Here is a 15271-nt window from a genome sequence, read left to right on the forward strand (position 1 = left end):
TCCGGACAGCGCTGGCCCCTGGCCTCTTAAGTGAGATGGGCGCACAACCCCAGAGTCTGTCAAGACTGGCCCGTACGGGCAGGGGTACCTTTACCTTTACTATCCAGACACGTAGATAGAAGTCACCTGTGTTGTATTTCTTTTTTGCTACTGTTGTTTTTAATCGTATGGAATAATTTTTGGAAAAACTTGGTTTTTTAAATTGATAATTTTATTTTTTAGTTTTGTAAATGGATTTGAGGGTTTTTGTTTATAGTCGAGTGGTATATAAAACTTATTAAACGAAATAGATGGACATAAAGGAAAAGCAGATGTTGTGCCTCTGAGCTACCGCATATTTACTTGAAAGAAAGTCTCACTGGTCAGACCTTCAAACTTCAGCTCAGGTACCGTGATTTGTTTGTTTTTTAACCCACTTCCCCCTTTTTGCCTTCTGTGGCAGCCAAGCAAGAGTGTCAGCTCGGTCCCACGGGGCTGTGGGTACCATGCATGGCCCTGGCACCAAAATTTGTGGGTGCCCGGCCCCTTCATGGGGAATTTTGTGGGTATTTGGGTACCCAGGGCTCTAGGGAGTTGGTACCTATGGGGCCAAGTGTCCTGTTTTACAAAGGGCAGTCCTCAAATGGCATCCTCCATTTGGAAGGCTGTCTGGTCCAAGCCCAGTTTAAATGGAAGGAGCCATAAGAAATTAGAGCAGGGGCTGTGAAATTGCCCATCAAGGATTAGCACTTGAAATGCAGACTGAGCAGGCACATACAGTAGGTCATCTGGGTGGCACTCAGTCTCATAAATGCTGAGCACATGATAAAGCACGGGGAACTGTCATTTGTTAAGAGTGCTGGGAATTGTAGCTCTGTGAGAGTAAACTATGGTTCCCAGGATTGTATGATGGACCCAATGTGCTTCAAATATATGTTGTGGATATTCTGTAATATTCTACAGGCTTTTAAATGCGTCTGCATTTTCTGTTTTGTTTTAATTATTAACTTGTTTTAATCCTATATTTTATTCTGTGAACTGCCCTGATATCTTATGAAGATATGTAAATCTAATAAATAAAAATAAAATGGCCTGGCCAGAGTCTACCCCACTATGGGGACACATATTTCTATTTCTGTTTGAGTAATTCTTTCCAGATTTGCATCTAGGTGTATAAAGTAGCATATGCAGATTTTGTGCAAAGCTGTGCCCTCCTTTTTCGTGTGTTAATGATGCATAAGCAGACTCAATGCTAGGTTGCAGGGGTCTGCGGAAATGGTTGCCCACTCCCCCTTTGGCCTCCCCACTCATAACAACAACAATCAAAGATGAGCAATTCAGACAAATTTAAAACACTCCTGAAAATTGAGTCTCACTGGGTTCCACCATTATTAGGACAAAACAGGAATCCCTGGTCTATTGGAGACATTAACAAATACTTCCCCTTTTATGGGGAAAGGAGTCAGCAGATGCGAGCTCTTGCCTTTCTTTGGAACTAATTGGGCTTTTTCCAGAAGGCTCTTTTCCAACTTTGGGAAATGTGGCTGTAGAGACAGCTATGGCCCCTACTATGGGGTAGATTTGCAGCTACCTAGACTCTCCATGGGAGGGTGGGGTGACCTTTGTAAAGTTTACAGTGAATGGGCAGTGCCATGCAATAAACACAAATTGCTCCACCCACAGTAATTAGGCTTGGAAACAATTTTCAGTTGCAGCCAATGGAAGGCTCTTTTCATGACTAACTGGCGTGTATCCAGCAAAATCCTACTTGGCTTATGTCCAGTCATTTCAATGGGTCTACTCTGAGTAGGACTAAAATAGCACATAACCAATGCAGGAGCTACCTTTGGGTACACCAGACTGCAAGCTTGTCTTCGAAAGGAACCCATGGAATGGGAGGTAGGACTTTACAGTGCTGATGAGACCAGAGAATTTCCAAGGAAATGAAAATTCACTTTAGGTGGCCATGAATACTACCAAGTTCTTACCGTCTAGCATGCAATACTTCAGGGCTGTGGGGAGAAAAGCAATCACAAGTTGTCGGAGAATAATTCAGTGCAGAGATAGAATCAAGTAGCGGTCAGGTAGATTGATGAGTGTTGCCGACAAGTGGAAAGCAGGCATGAATGGCACCCAGAGCAGCAGAGAATATTGCCATAAATCTAGGCGGCTGGGACGTCTCCAAAGGCAGGTTCACACACAATCATTTCAAAGTGATGGCTGACACCACAAAGCCACTGTGAGATGTCTGAGTTGCAAATGCTTCTCAGGTATGTGTCCAGACACAAGCTTAGCAATTCCTTCAAAGTCACAGCTGAGTCAAGTGCCGTGGAGCTAAGATTTCATTTTTTAAAAAAATGATATTTTATTAAATTTTTAACAAGAAAAAAGTTACAAAACGATAAACAAAAAAACCAGAAAAATACAAAAACCAAAATTTAACATAGAAAGAAAAAGAGAGAAAAAAAGAGAAAAAATAAAAATCCCTCTTTTTAGTATCTTACCGCTCATTTACTTCTTTTCCTGACTTCCTCACACCTCCCTTTCTTGTATTCCATTTAAAAATTTGTTCAGCAAATTCATACCCTCTTAATTTACCCTTAATTATTTATCCTCACATATTATAACTTAAATTTTTCATCTAATATCAATCCATTCTTGCATATTCTTATTTTACCTTATTACTAGAACCACTTCATTTCATTTCAACGTCATTAACATTCAAAAATGTTACAGTGTTTCTGTAGATAGATTTTAAATTTCTTCCAATCTTCTTCCACCAACTCTTCTCCCTGGTCTCGGATTCTGCCAGTCATTTCCGCCATTTCCATGTAGTCCATTACTGATTTCAGCATGTGCCTGATATGAGTTAGAGCACTCACATGGCTGGGCATAGCTGAGGAAAAGTGGCTCTAGCAAACTAACCCCCACCCCCAAATGATGAGCTGTAACCAATGTTAGTCATGCTCAAAGTAGACCTGTTGAAATTAACTTGGACCCACCAATTTTAATGGGTCTCCTCTGAGTAGGAGTTTGTGGCTACAACCCTGTTGTGTTCATGGATATTATACAGTAGGACCATAGCTGCAGGGTTTCTTATGGGAAACTGTGTTATTATAAGTGAATCCTGCAAGAAAATGCTGCAGAATATGCTTACTTCCTAACAGTAGTGCTCCTATCAGCCATTCACAACAACCAGCCACACCTCCTTGCAAGTTGTTCTATTCTATTCCTTTGTCCACATTTTCATTTTTTGTTCCCAGCTGACACTCAGTGTTCTGTGACCACTAAGCATGAACAGTTCCCCCTTGGGCGATATCTCCCTTGCTTTTCTGTGGCCCTGTATTATCCCCATTTGAATTTGAATTTGAATTTGCTACTTGATGGGGATGAATGTTGTGGTTGCATTGAGAGCTGGCCATTGGCTGCCTGAAGCAAACAACAAGATGGTGCCATGGTGCCTGGAAAGAGGAGACTGAGAGGAGATATGGTAGCCATCTTCAAATATCTAAAGGGCTGCCACATGGAAGAAGGAACCAATGTCTTCCAGATAAACAAAAAGGAGATTCTGACTAAACATCAGGAAGAACTTTCTGACAGTGAGAGCTGTTCGACAGTGGAACAGTCTCCCTCGGGAGGTTGTGGACTCTCTTTCATTGAAGGTTTTTAAGCAGAGTGTAGATGGCCATCTGTCATGGATGCTTTAGCTGAGATTCCTGCATTCCAGGGGTTTTGAATAGATGGCCTTTGGTCCCCTTCCAACTCTACAATTCTACAATTTTCTGATTCCTCATACAGAAGCCAACCAGGCATCATTGTTGTTGACAGGACAGAATCCTGCACCACAACAAAGGACAGCAAGTTGCATGGCATACAGAACCCCCAGCATCCAGTAATCAAGATGTCCACCTCATGGGCCAATCAGGGCCAACCCCTACCATTACAGTCAAACAGTAGGGCCGGCCCTGATTATCATGACATATGATGCCATCAACCTATGGGGTGCTCTATGGAGTTGGCAAGATGGTCAAGTTCCTATCTCCAAAGGTTTCTATCAATCTAAATGGATGGATGGTAAAATAAGTGTGTGTGTGTGTGTGTGTGGGGAATCTGGACACATGTGGTTATATTAGTTGTCGCCAACTAAGTTCTTCTTAAAGTAGACCCGTTGGAAGTATTGAACCTGAATCAGCAATGTCCATTGACTTCAATGGCTCCACTCTGAGTTGAACTAGCATTGGGTACACCTGGCGGTACCTGAAGCTCAATTCCAGCTGACAATGAGAATTAAAAGGTGGCCTCCGGTGGTGCAATATATCTTACTTGGCAGATATATAAGAATATAAATGGTAAAGCTGGAGTTGAATGGCAATGAGACATACCTTTAAGTATACCTTTATCCTTACGCAGTAGCAGGCTGGTGATAACTGCTGGGATGATTTTATCAGTACTTGTAGTTTGGCAGGGAACCGTTTGCAAGAAACAGGCCTAGATAGCACAAATATTCTGGCATTGGTGAGCTACGTGAAACATGTCTCAATGTAACCCACAAGTGATGACATCAAACTTCTTGATGAATTATAATTCAGCTGTTTCACATTGTATTCTTCCTCTGAAGTTCCTTTGGCATATATGTGTAAATAAATATTATATTACAAAACACCAATCAGTCTCCAGTAACCCAATCCAAGGAAACCAAATCCCAAAGTAAGTGCTGGAACCTCAGCAGTCGGATAATTGAGGTGTGCAAAGCAATATATTATTTTCAATTATGGTTAGCCTGTTTCCCCAAAGGGAGGCTTCTGCAATTTTATATTTGGGAACAAATTCACTGGTTGAATTTCTGTGGGCTTGAAGTCCTTGAGTCCAGCCCTCAGGCCTTTCTCTCCATGTTCAGTTCAGTGCGTTCTGCATGATTACTCTGAAGCAGACTTTGCCAACTTGATGCCCTGCAGATGTTCCTGGACTACAGCTCCCATCAGCTCCAGCAGCATGGTCGTGTTGGCTGGGACTGATGGGAATTGTAGTCCAAAACATCTGCAGGGTACCAGGCTGGCAAAGGTTGCCCTGAAGTACGTGGTTTGGAGAATCATGGCCTCAGTCAGATGAATTCTCATGAATAAAGGAAGCATTATATCAGCCAGCACAGACTGAACCAGTCTGTCAGTCCGTAGGGTGGAAAATTGAAAGGGTGAGTACATGGTATGTTTGGGGTGATGTAATTGCTACGATATTTAAAAATAAAATTAAAAAACCCCATGGCTTATCTGGAACAAATTACCCGCTGAAACCCCAGTAAACCTGCCTCTCTGATTGGCATGCCACACCACTAACAGATTTATAACTCAGATTGTTTGACAGTTTCCTACTTCCTTTTATGTATTTCTAAGCGACGGCGTGGAATTTGCCAATGGAACACCACACGGCAATTGTTGGCTGAGCGGCTGGGCAGGATGGAGATGAAAAGGCTTCCAGGAGAGCTTTCCTGACTGTGAGTAGACACATCGCAGACCTACGAGCGTCCATTCCTAGGAATCAGAGCCTTGCCATTTCTTCCCTAAATCGCAGAACACAGGTTTTAGGTTACCGCTACCTCCTGAAGAAAAGAAAAGAAAAAAAGCCGAGCGAGCAAGCTGTATAATTAATCATATTAGATCCTGGCAGATGCTTTAGTTTGCAACAATGTTGCTATTATTAAGCATCTACGGCCGCCCATTACAGCCGGGGCCCACGTGCTCAGAGTTCTGGGAAGGAAGACTTGGCAGGCCTCCCCTGAGCGAAGTAGGCTTGTCACATGGCATGCTTCAAGTACCACTTTCCCAACCACAATCAATCACTCCGCTTGTCGGATCTGTCAGTTCTACCTCATTGTGAGACCTTTCTCTGAAACTGACCGCAAGCCTGATTCGAACCGAACGGCGGTGATGGCAGGGATGGGAGTTGGCTGTGTGTGTGTGTGTGTGTGTGTGTGTGTGTGTGTTTTCCTCAAAGGGGAGCCATTCAAGTTCAGGAGAGAAGCAAGAACAAAGCTGGGGAGGGAGGGAGGGAAGGAAAGGAAAGGAAAACAGCAGCAAAGCAAAACATAACAATTGCTTAAGAGTAATTCAAGTTGGAAGAAAATGACAAAGAAATATGCATGCACAAAGGTGGGGCAGGTAATGATATGTGAATGACTCCTTTCACAGGTACGGATGGGTGAACATGCCCCATTTTGGTTTCTCCCAGTTTCTTATTTTCCCAGTGCTTCAGTTCTTCACATTTCTGCATCACTTTTCTGCCTTTTAACTAACTAACTAACTAACTAACTAACTAACTAACTAGCCAGCCAACCAACCAACCAACCAACCTAACCCATTGAACATTTACAGCATTTTAATGTGAATTCCTGCTAATATGCACATTTTCACAAGACAGTGCCTGTTTCAGTTGGAGAACTGTAGCGCAGAATTCAGAGGAATACGAATTTCAGAGACTGACTGAAGTTTGGCTTGTGTGAGGAAGTCTCAGGAAGTCTCAGTTAAGTGGATTCACCTTTAAATGTGTGTGTTGAGCCAAATTTCTTCCATTTACCTGTCCCCTCCTGCTCCACAAAAAACCTAGAGCTCGCAAGAGCAAAGACAGCAATGATTATGATTCTGTACCATTTCTGAATCATAATGTAACTAGGAAGCAGCAGATGGACTTGAGGCATGCAAAGTTTTGAATCTACTAATGCCTACGTCTCTAAGTCATGCTGGCTGGATGGCCAAAGGAGATGAGTTCTGTGCATGGGCAGGAATCACACAGGATCTTTTCAGGTCATTTTCATAGCCTCTGTTCTTGCTGCTGAAGAGATAAGTCATTGTTCAGTTTTGTTTTTTGTTTTGTTTAAGCAGCTTGTCTCTTCAGCAGCTGGAACAGGGATGAGATGATAGCTGGTGATGTAAGAGGATTCCAGAGCAATGAGAAATTGAATGGTGGAGCTGGCCCAAGACATTTTGATGCCTGAAGTGAGGCACCAAATGATACCCTCCCTATGCTAGGGAGGTGGTGGACAAAATGTAAACAGTCTTGTTGCACTAGTTCAGATGTAGCTTCTTGACTTTATGTATTCCCCTAAATTCTGGCTCCTGAAACAGAATGCTTCACCATAGCAGAACTGACACAGTGGGATATGAAGAAGTTTCATCAAATGTGATCAAAGGCTCATCTGACAATCCCCTTTCAACAATAAAATATGGACACAATTGAAAGCGTTTGATATATGGTTTTAAATCTTAGGCTATTACATATTTCTTCAGTCATGAGTTGCGCTAGCCACTGCCAGAGGTTGGATACTGGGTTTCGGGGCAGCTTTATGACTTTTGGCATATCAGACAAAAAATGTATTTGGGAGTTTCTGGGCTGTCAGAGTTCCTAAGATATTGCACCCCATTTTGTGTATGTGTGTGTGTGTTTCCTATTGCCAAAAATTCCTCTAGCCAACTTGCTCTTCCGATGTGGTTTATTTTAACTGTCTACTTTATTCCAAAGTCCCTTCACTACCTGAGAGTTTATTTTGCTGAAGGCATCTAAATGTATAAGAATAATTAAAGCACCCTTGTTTTGAGGGGACATTTTTCTTAATGAATAAAAGTGTCCAAAGCTGGCAATCAAGAGGAAAGGTAGTTAAACAATGACCAGGGACTGTCGCTAGTTTATTGGCAAGAAAGCTGCCAGCTCAAACTGTCATCAGGAGATCAAAGATGATGATGATGAATGCTGTTCAACCGACTATTATGGGGAATTATTATTTCTGATGATTCCTTCCTTTTAAACATACACTCTGCTTCTGCTATCCTGAGCACAGCACTAACTATATGGGCAATTCATCCAATAACCTGACTGGTAGAGCATCTGACGCAGGGAAAAATATGTATAAGCCGGCTCACCCTTTTCGTGCGGCAGTATTGCAGGATGGAGGAGGCTTCACTGCATGGAATTCAAGCCGGCTGTGCCCTTCCTGATTGGTGGAGAGGGCATAAGCCCCACCCACCTATCAGGAACTGTATCCTGACCTGCTCCCTGCTTTGGCAAATGGGGAGGCAGGCCAGGGCTTGGACTGTGCCAGGGGTGGAGCCAACACAGTCAATGGTGGGCTTCCTTCAGATCCGCCCCCTGCCCATTTAAGCAGCCAGCATCTGGGGGCTCAGCCTGTTTGTTCCTGCGCCGGGTTTCCCTGCCCAGCTACCCTGGGTTTAAGCTGATCGTCAATGACTTTGCTGTGGCTACAGTGATTGCCATCCTTCAAGGGGCTGGGTAGGAATTTGCCCACTGGGCTAATTGGCACTGACCCGGTGGTTTTGCCTACTGGATAGCAATCATCACAACTGGCTGGGCATTGGGGCAATCCTTAGTTTTGGATTGGATTGGAGGGGAGGTTGTAGTCTCTGCCTGCCGCTCCAAACGCTGGGGTATCCCATTAAAGGTATCTGGGGGGAATGGTTACGTCTGCGTGCCCAGGCGGGGGCCAGGGCTGAAGGCACTCCCCCAGATGGCGGTCCCTGCGGGGGTCACCCTATTGGATGTAAGTTTTAGGAACCCCCACCTGGATCGACCACGCGTCACTTCTGGCAGGTGGGCTGGAATTATTTTGATTGCCCCATGCCCAAGCCAAACCTCTTTCATCTGTATTCGATAAAGTTGTGGCCTGTTTTGACCCCAAACCAGTCTCATTGGTCTCTTGTTATTTGGGTTGGGGTATGCGAAGTCCGATGCCTGGTCCTACTAGACAGTTTTTTATAGTCCTCGTGGCTGAGGAAGGGCTGCAGCTCAGTGGCAGAACACAAAAAGCTTCCAGGTTCAATCCCTGTCATCTCCAGGTGATTTTGGGAAAGACCCTGTCAAAAACCTTGGAGAGTCAGTCAGATAATAATGATGTAGATTTGGAACGACACAGCTTTCCATATTCCTGTTGCATACCTTTGTGATTTCTTGGAAAGAAAAGGCAACACAATAGAAAGTGCCTTAAAAAAAAGAGTATATGACTTAAAAGGAAAAGCAAACAAATGGATAATGGAAATCAAATCAAATCCAACATTAACTCAACAGAACATAAGGCCTTCCCCCACCCCAGGTTCTTAGACATGATCTTTCAGAGTGATTTAATAACCGATTTTCTAGCTCTGAAAAATTGTTATGCATAGGGGAAGGCACAGTGAAGGACTTAGCCCATTTCCATGTGCTAAAAGCACTCTTTGCATCTCACAAGTCTGTAATTTGAACATAAAAAACTCAAGGTGCACAAATGGTGCACTTGGATTGTTCAAACTGCTTGTTTCCATTTTCTCATGATACACCATTCGCATGTGAAGACAAATAGTCCTCACAAGACTTATTTATTTTTTTATTGAGTTTATATTCTGCCTTTCTCCCAAGGCAGTTTATAACATTTAAAAACGTCTTGTCAGAGTGGCACATGCTCTGTTTATCTCCTTGAACTACTGCAATGCTCTCTACATGGGGCTACCTTTGAAGGTGACTCAGAAAATACAATTACCTAATCCAGACTGATGACTGGGAGCGACCACCAGGACTGTGTAACTCCGGTAATAAAAGATCTACATTGGCTCCCAGTATGTTTCCAAGCACAATTCAATGTGTTGGTGCTGTCCTTTAAAGCCCTAAATGGCCTCGGCCCTGTATACCTAAAGGAGCATCTCCACCCCCATCGCTCAGCGCTGGTCCAGCGCTGAGGGCTTTCTGGTGGTTCCCTCATTGCGAGAAGTGAGGTTACAGGGAACCAGACAGAGGACCTTCTTGGTAGTGGCGCCCACTCTGTGGAACGCCCTCCCATCAGATGTCAAGGAAATAAACAGCTACCTGACTTTTAGAAGGCATCTGAAGGCAGTCCTGTATCGGGAAGTTTTTAATGTTTCATGTTTCACTGTGTTTCTTATATTCTGTCAGAAACCACCCAGAGTGACTGGGGCAACCCACACAGATGGGCAGGGTGTAAGTAATAAATACTAACACCAGTGCTTTTTTTGGGAGGGGGGTGCAGGGGTACGCATACTCCTCAATATTTTGTGAATTTAAGGTTGGCCTCATTGAGGGACAGTATTTCAATATGAGTAGGAAAATGAGAGTATCCCTGTCTGCCATTGACTCTAGTGCCACCTACTGTTGTCCTCCTGGCTTACACCCTACCAGACCCAATGGACTTTGGCTGCCACTGCCATGGGAAATACTGTAGCAGTTCCTTTGTGCATCATTGGCTAATGTGATATGCCTGAAGTCATCTTGGATGGAAAGCCACTGTGGCTCTTCCCCCTTATAAGGGGTTCCAGAGTTGAGGCGTGGCAAGGGCAATTGCTCCCACCTTCAACAATAACTTCACCCCCTCCAGCCCCTCACCCAACTGTTTGCCCTGGTGGTTCCTTGAAGGAAAGACACTTTTCCCAAGTACATTCCAAGTACAGCTGAACCATATATACTGGAGAACAGAACAAGGCTGTAATCTTTAGTGTGCTTACTTAAAAGTTCGCTCTACCAAAATCAATAGGACTTAACTTCAGAGAAAAGACCTTGAGGATGGGAGCGGTAATGTGAAATATGTTGTTATTTGTCGAATCATGTGAGGCAAAGCTTGCCTTGGGCCTTGTGGGGGGGACCCCACACTGTGGCTGCTCTCCAGACTACAGCTGTCAACGTTTCCCTTTTTTAAAGGGAAATTCACTTATTTTGAATAGGATTCGTTGCAAGAAAGGGGAAAGTTGACAGCTAGGCTCCAGACCGCCCTCACCCCTTTGGAAACGGGAAGGATGTTGGTGTGGGAAGTAGTGCCAGCTCCAGGAAAAAAACAAAATGGGGCAGGGCATGGAAGTGATAAAGTGCCTTCAAACAAACCTCTCACTTCCTTTCTGCCCTCTGCCCTTGCTCAAATTCCCCTGCATTTCCTGCTTCCTCCTCTTCTTCCTGCAGACAGTATAATCTTCCTCCCTTTGCACTTTGGATCTGACTTGAGGCTTGGCTGAGCAGCTCCCAGTTCCAGATCTGAACTCTGCTGCTTCCCACTTTCCCTTTTCCCCATGTAAGGAGGCTCCACATGTACACGCGCGCGCGCGCGCACACACACACACACACACACTCTCACGTGTTTGCAAGCCTTGGTGTTCTTCTGAGCCTGCTGATACCCCTTTTCTTTCTTCTGCATGGTACCGTTTTGTGGACATAATGATTGGCACGTAAGCCAGAACTTTGGTATTGACAGGAATGATAAAAAGAAAGAGACAACAGTTCCAGTAGGGAGAGTGTTCCTTGAGAGGACATCTTTCCTACCAATTATGTTCCTATTAAATTCCAGGCCAATAAGAGGCCTCATGTACCTTAAGGCATAAAACAGAAGGGAAATTTTTATCTGGTACTGTTTCTCCCATCAGGCCCATGATGGACAGGGATGGGGAAAGCTGCACATGGTGAAGTTTGCTGTTTTGCGGAACAAGCGACTTCTTTGGCTACCCAGTGCTCAAACTTTCATGCAGTCATTTGGGCTCCGTGCACTGAAATGCAATTCCGCCCAATGAGGGACTTTGTTTTCTCTCCCCCTCTCCCTCTCCTGCATTTAAGATCTTTCAGCAACTTGTAATTACATGTTGGTGAGATTTCCGTGTTGAACACATAGATTAGGGTGTCCGTCACGCCTTGCACATATTTCCGGCCTTGTTCCAGTAGTTTAAAGGCATTCCACACAACAAAAAATGGGCTTTCAAAAGGGCTTCTCCACCCACCCCAATGATAACCAATGTTTTGTTTTGTTTTTTCACTTGAAAGAATGAAAGAAAAAAAACACACACACAGAGGCTGTAAGTGATGGCAAGAGACCACTGGAAAAGGTCCATCAATAACAGACCTGTCTACAGAGTCACTAGCACAGGAAACATGTCAGTAATGATGGATAAAGGAGTAACACTGACTTCCCCAAGTGATTTTTGTGGTGGCCAATGCCCTAACTCTTTGAAGGAAGCTATCATCATCAGTGGCAAACTCATGTTTTCTCATTACACATATCCTAAAACAGTTATTATTATTTTTTTGAAAAGCCTTTTGAAAAGCCAGGATATGATGGACACTTTGGCTCCATGCACAGTATATATTTAAAGCAGTATCACACCACTTTAAGCAGTTGTGGCTGCCCCCAAAGAATCCCGGAGACTTTGGACTACAAAAACAACATAGAGCTAGTGAAACTTTGTAATAAAAACAAGCAGCATGATAAAAGAACTGAAACAGGTGAAAACAGGAACTGAGGAATAACAGGGCCTGATCTTGTGGGTCTGGGAAATCCTGGGCAAAATGCTATGTCTGAAGCAACCAATAGATGATGCTTCACATTCCGCAGGGACCATGGTAGAAGATGCCCGTCATGGTATCCTGTTGTCAAAGTCACACCTGTGCTTTTAAAGAAACACTTTGTTCAGAAGGGTACTTTATTTTGGCAGGGCATATCCTTTCTGTTTCAAATCTGATCTTCATATATTGAGGAAGGAAGAGATTTCTGCTGCAAATTTCCTGCAAGAGACTTCCTGGTCCTTTAATCAGCTACTTCCTATTCTGGGTCCTCCTGATGCTTTCCGCTTAGTTCTGCTCATGATTTTCCAACTGCCCATCATAATTCCCCGTTCCTGTTCACCCCATATATTGCAGGATCTAGCCTTGAAGGCTTCATGACAGGGTTTCCCAGTCTCTTCCAGACCTCTTCTGAAATTGATTCTTACCCTTTGTTCCATTTCTCACCTTTTCAATTTCCACTGCAGCTGATGTTGAGGAGGCAAGCTCTTTGTGCTCACCCACTCGCCATTCCTCCCTGGGGAAATGGTCATTGCTCAGTGATGGAGCGTGTGCTTTGTATGCATAACTTACCAGGTTTAAGCAGAAGAACATAGAACGAGGCCTTTTGGATCAGTCCAAAGTCCCACCCAGTTCATCCTTCTGGTCTCACAGTGAACGGCCAGTCAGATATGTCTGGAAAACTGACAAGTAGGTTGGGCGCACAATAGCACACTCACACCCATAATCCCCCAGCAAATGGTACTGGAGGTACCACATAGCCATGATGACTAGTGACCATTGGTAGCTGTATCCTCCATGGACTTGTCTAATGTCCTTTTAAAGTCCATCAAGTTCTTGGTCATCACTATAGGCACCAGGTATGATGGCCTGGGACTCAGGCTTGGAATCAGAGCCAGAGGAGTTCAGTCCACACTAGATCCTTTGCCTCAGGTGGCAGCTGAACCGAGTCTGGGGCCTGATTCTGAAGAGCCCCAGTCTGCACAGGTTCCCTTGCTACAAGCACCAGCTGGGCCGAGTCAGGGGCCTGAAACTCCCCTGGCTCCAGATGTGGGGATGACCTTGTTGCCTCCAGCTGGGCCATCACTTACAGTTGCTCCACTACCAGTTGGGTCAAGAGAGGCTGAGGCGGCCTCTGGGTCTAGTAACCCACTGACATCTCCCGAGCTGCAGAGACTCAGGTCTGAGAGAAGGAGAGACCTGAGTACTCGCAGGAGGAGTGCTCGCCTTTGGGCGAGACAGGGAGGTGAGTCATTGGGGGATCAGGACCAGCAGTTACCACAGCAGAGATAAAAGGCTGCTGGACCCCGCCCCAGGTTGCGGGAGCAACATTGCTGCTTGCTGGAACATGCCTGTTACCCTGTGCCTGACACCAGTGGATGAGACCAATAGTGGATCCCACGATCAAGAAGGCAGTTTTTGCATGTACTGTAGAAGAAAATGAGGGGCAGATGGGACTCACCACCCTGGGAAGGTAGCCCACCTAGGAGAAGGAAAACTCTGGTCCTAAACCTCCACTGCTTTGTGGCTGTACTCTTTTTTTAAGAAAGGCTTTGGGAGCAAACCCTGAGGAAAAATCCATACCCACTGCGTTGTGGGACATATTTGAGAGAAGAAAAGGCTAAGGAGCAAAGCCTACACAAATCCAGAGTGAGGTCCCTAAAATGGTTGGATGGCCCTTGCATGCCTCCTTCCAGCAACTCCTGCAGCTGAGCTGGTGCCAAACATATTGCTCTGCTTTCCTATGGACCACATCAGCAAGGCTGAGAGGGGGTCTTGTTGTCTGGACAGCTCCGGACTTCCTTACACACTGCCAGGCTTGCACCCCAGAGAGGTCACTTGGTTGCTGCTCATGTATCAAAAACAACACAGGAGGCAGCAGTTATGAGTTAATAGAATCATAGAATGGTAGAGTCGTAAGGGACCCAGGGGTCATCTAGTCCAACCCCCTTCAATGCAGGAATCTCAGCTAAAGAATCCATGACAGATGGCCATCCAACCTCTGCTAAAAAACCTCCAAGGAAGGAGAGTCCACAACCTTCTGAGGGAGGCTGTTCCGCTGGTGAACAGCTCTTACTGTCAGAAAGTTTTTCCGTTTGTTTAGTCGCAATCTCCTTTCTTGTAACTTGAAGCCATTGGTTTGAGTCCTACCCTCTGGAGCAGGAGAAAACAAGCTTGTTCCCTCTTCCATGTGAAAGGCCATACAATATTTGCAGATGGCTATCATATCTCCTCTCATTCTCCTGTTTCCCAGGCTAGACGTGCCCAGCTCCTTCAAGCACTCCTCATAAGGCTTGGTTTCCAGACCCAGAGTTACCTGTCTCTGCAGCCACAGCAGGCCCTGAAATTCCCCAGCACACACTCCATAGTCTCCCAAGACAGACTGATTCCAACAATCTGTGTGAAGAAGTACTTTCTTCTCAGTGTGCTCTCTCCACGGAAAGTCTGGAGGATGACAACATGCGATTAGGTCTTTTCAGTGGTGGCTCCCAGACTGTGGAATGCTCTCCCTAGGGATGCTTGCCTGGCGCCATCATTACACATCTTAAGGCACTAAGCACTAAGCAAAAGGATTTATTTTCTGCCAAACTTTGACTTTTAATTACCTATGGCCTCCTTCAGTGATTGGGATGTCTTAATTACTCCTTTAATCCCTTCTTTAAAAAAAATGAATGTGTTTTAGATTTATGTGTGAATTATTTTATGCAGGTTGTGATGTATATACTATTTATTTCTGTAAGTTATTTTGAGTCATTTTTTAAAAAAAATAATAAGAAGTGATCAATAAGTTTGGCTTCCTCAATAAAATATTTGAGGGGGCTGAGCCTTCACAAAGATGATATGCGTGTGCTACATCACGTGTTCAATTATTGTATTTTTTGCTCTATAGGATGTACCCGACCATAGGACGCACCTTGTTTTAGAGGGGGAGAACAAGAAAAAAAAAATTCTCCCCCTCTCTGCTCAGCGCCCCTTCAGCAAAGCG

At 44.6% G+C, this 15271-nt stretch overlaps 1 long non-coding RNA gene across 1 annotated transcript; it reads left to right on the top strand.

Moving 5' to 3' along the window:
- The first annotated feature begins 4898 nt into the window (after positions 1 to 4898).
- Positions 4899 to 14912, top strand: LOC307204010. Its single transcript, XR_013833450.1, has 4 exons — positions 4899 to 5170; positions 5370 to 5470; positions 12753 to 12975; positions 14540 to 14912. It is a non-coding gene; the product is annotated as an uncharacterized lncRNA (long non-coding RNA).
- Positions 14913 to 15271: the final 359 nt, after the last annotated feature.

This window comes from Podarcis cretensis (assembly GCF_951804945.1).
Source record: "Podarcis cretensis genome assembly, chromosome: 15".
Classification (NCBI taxonomy): Eukaryota; Metazoa; Chordata; class Lepidosauria; order Squamata; family Lacertidae; genus Podarcis; species Podarcis cretensis.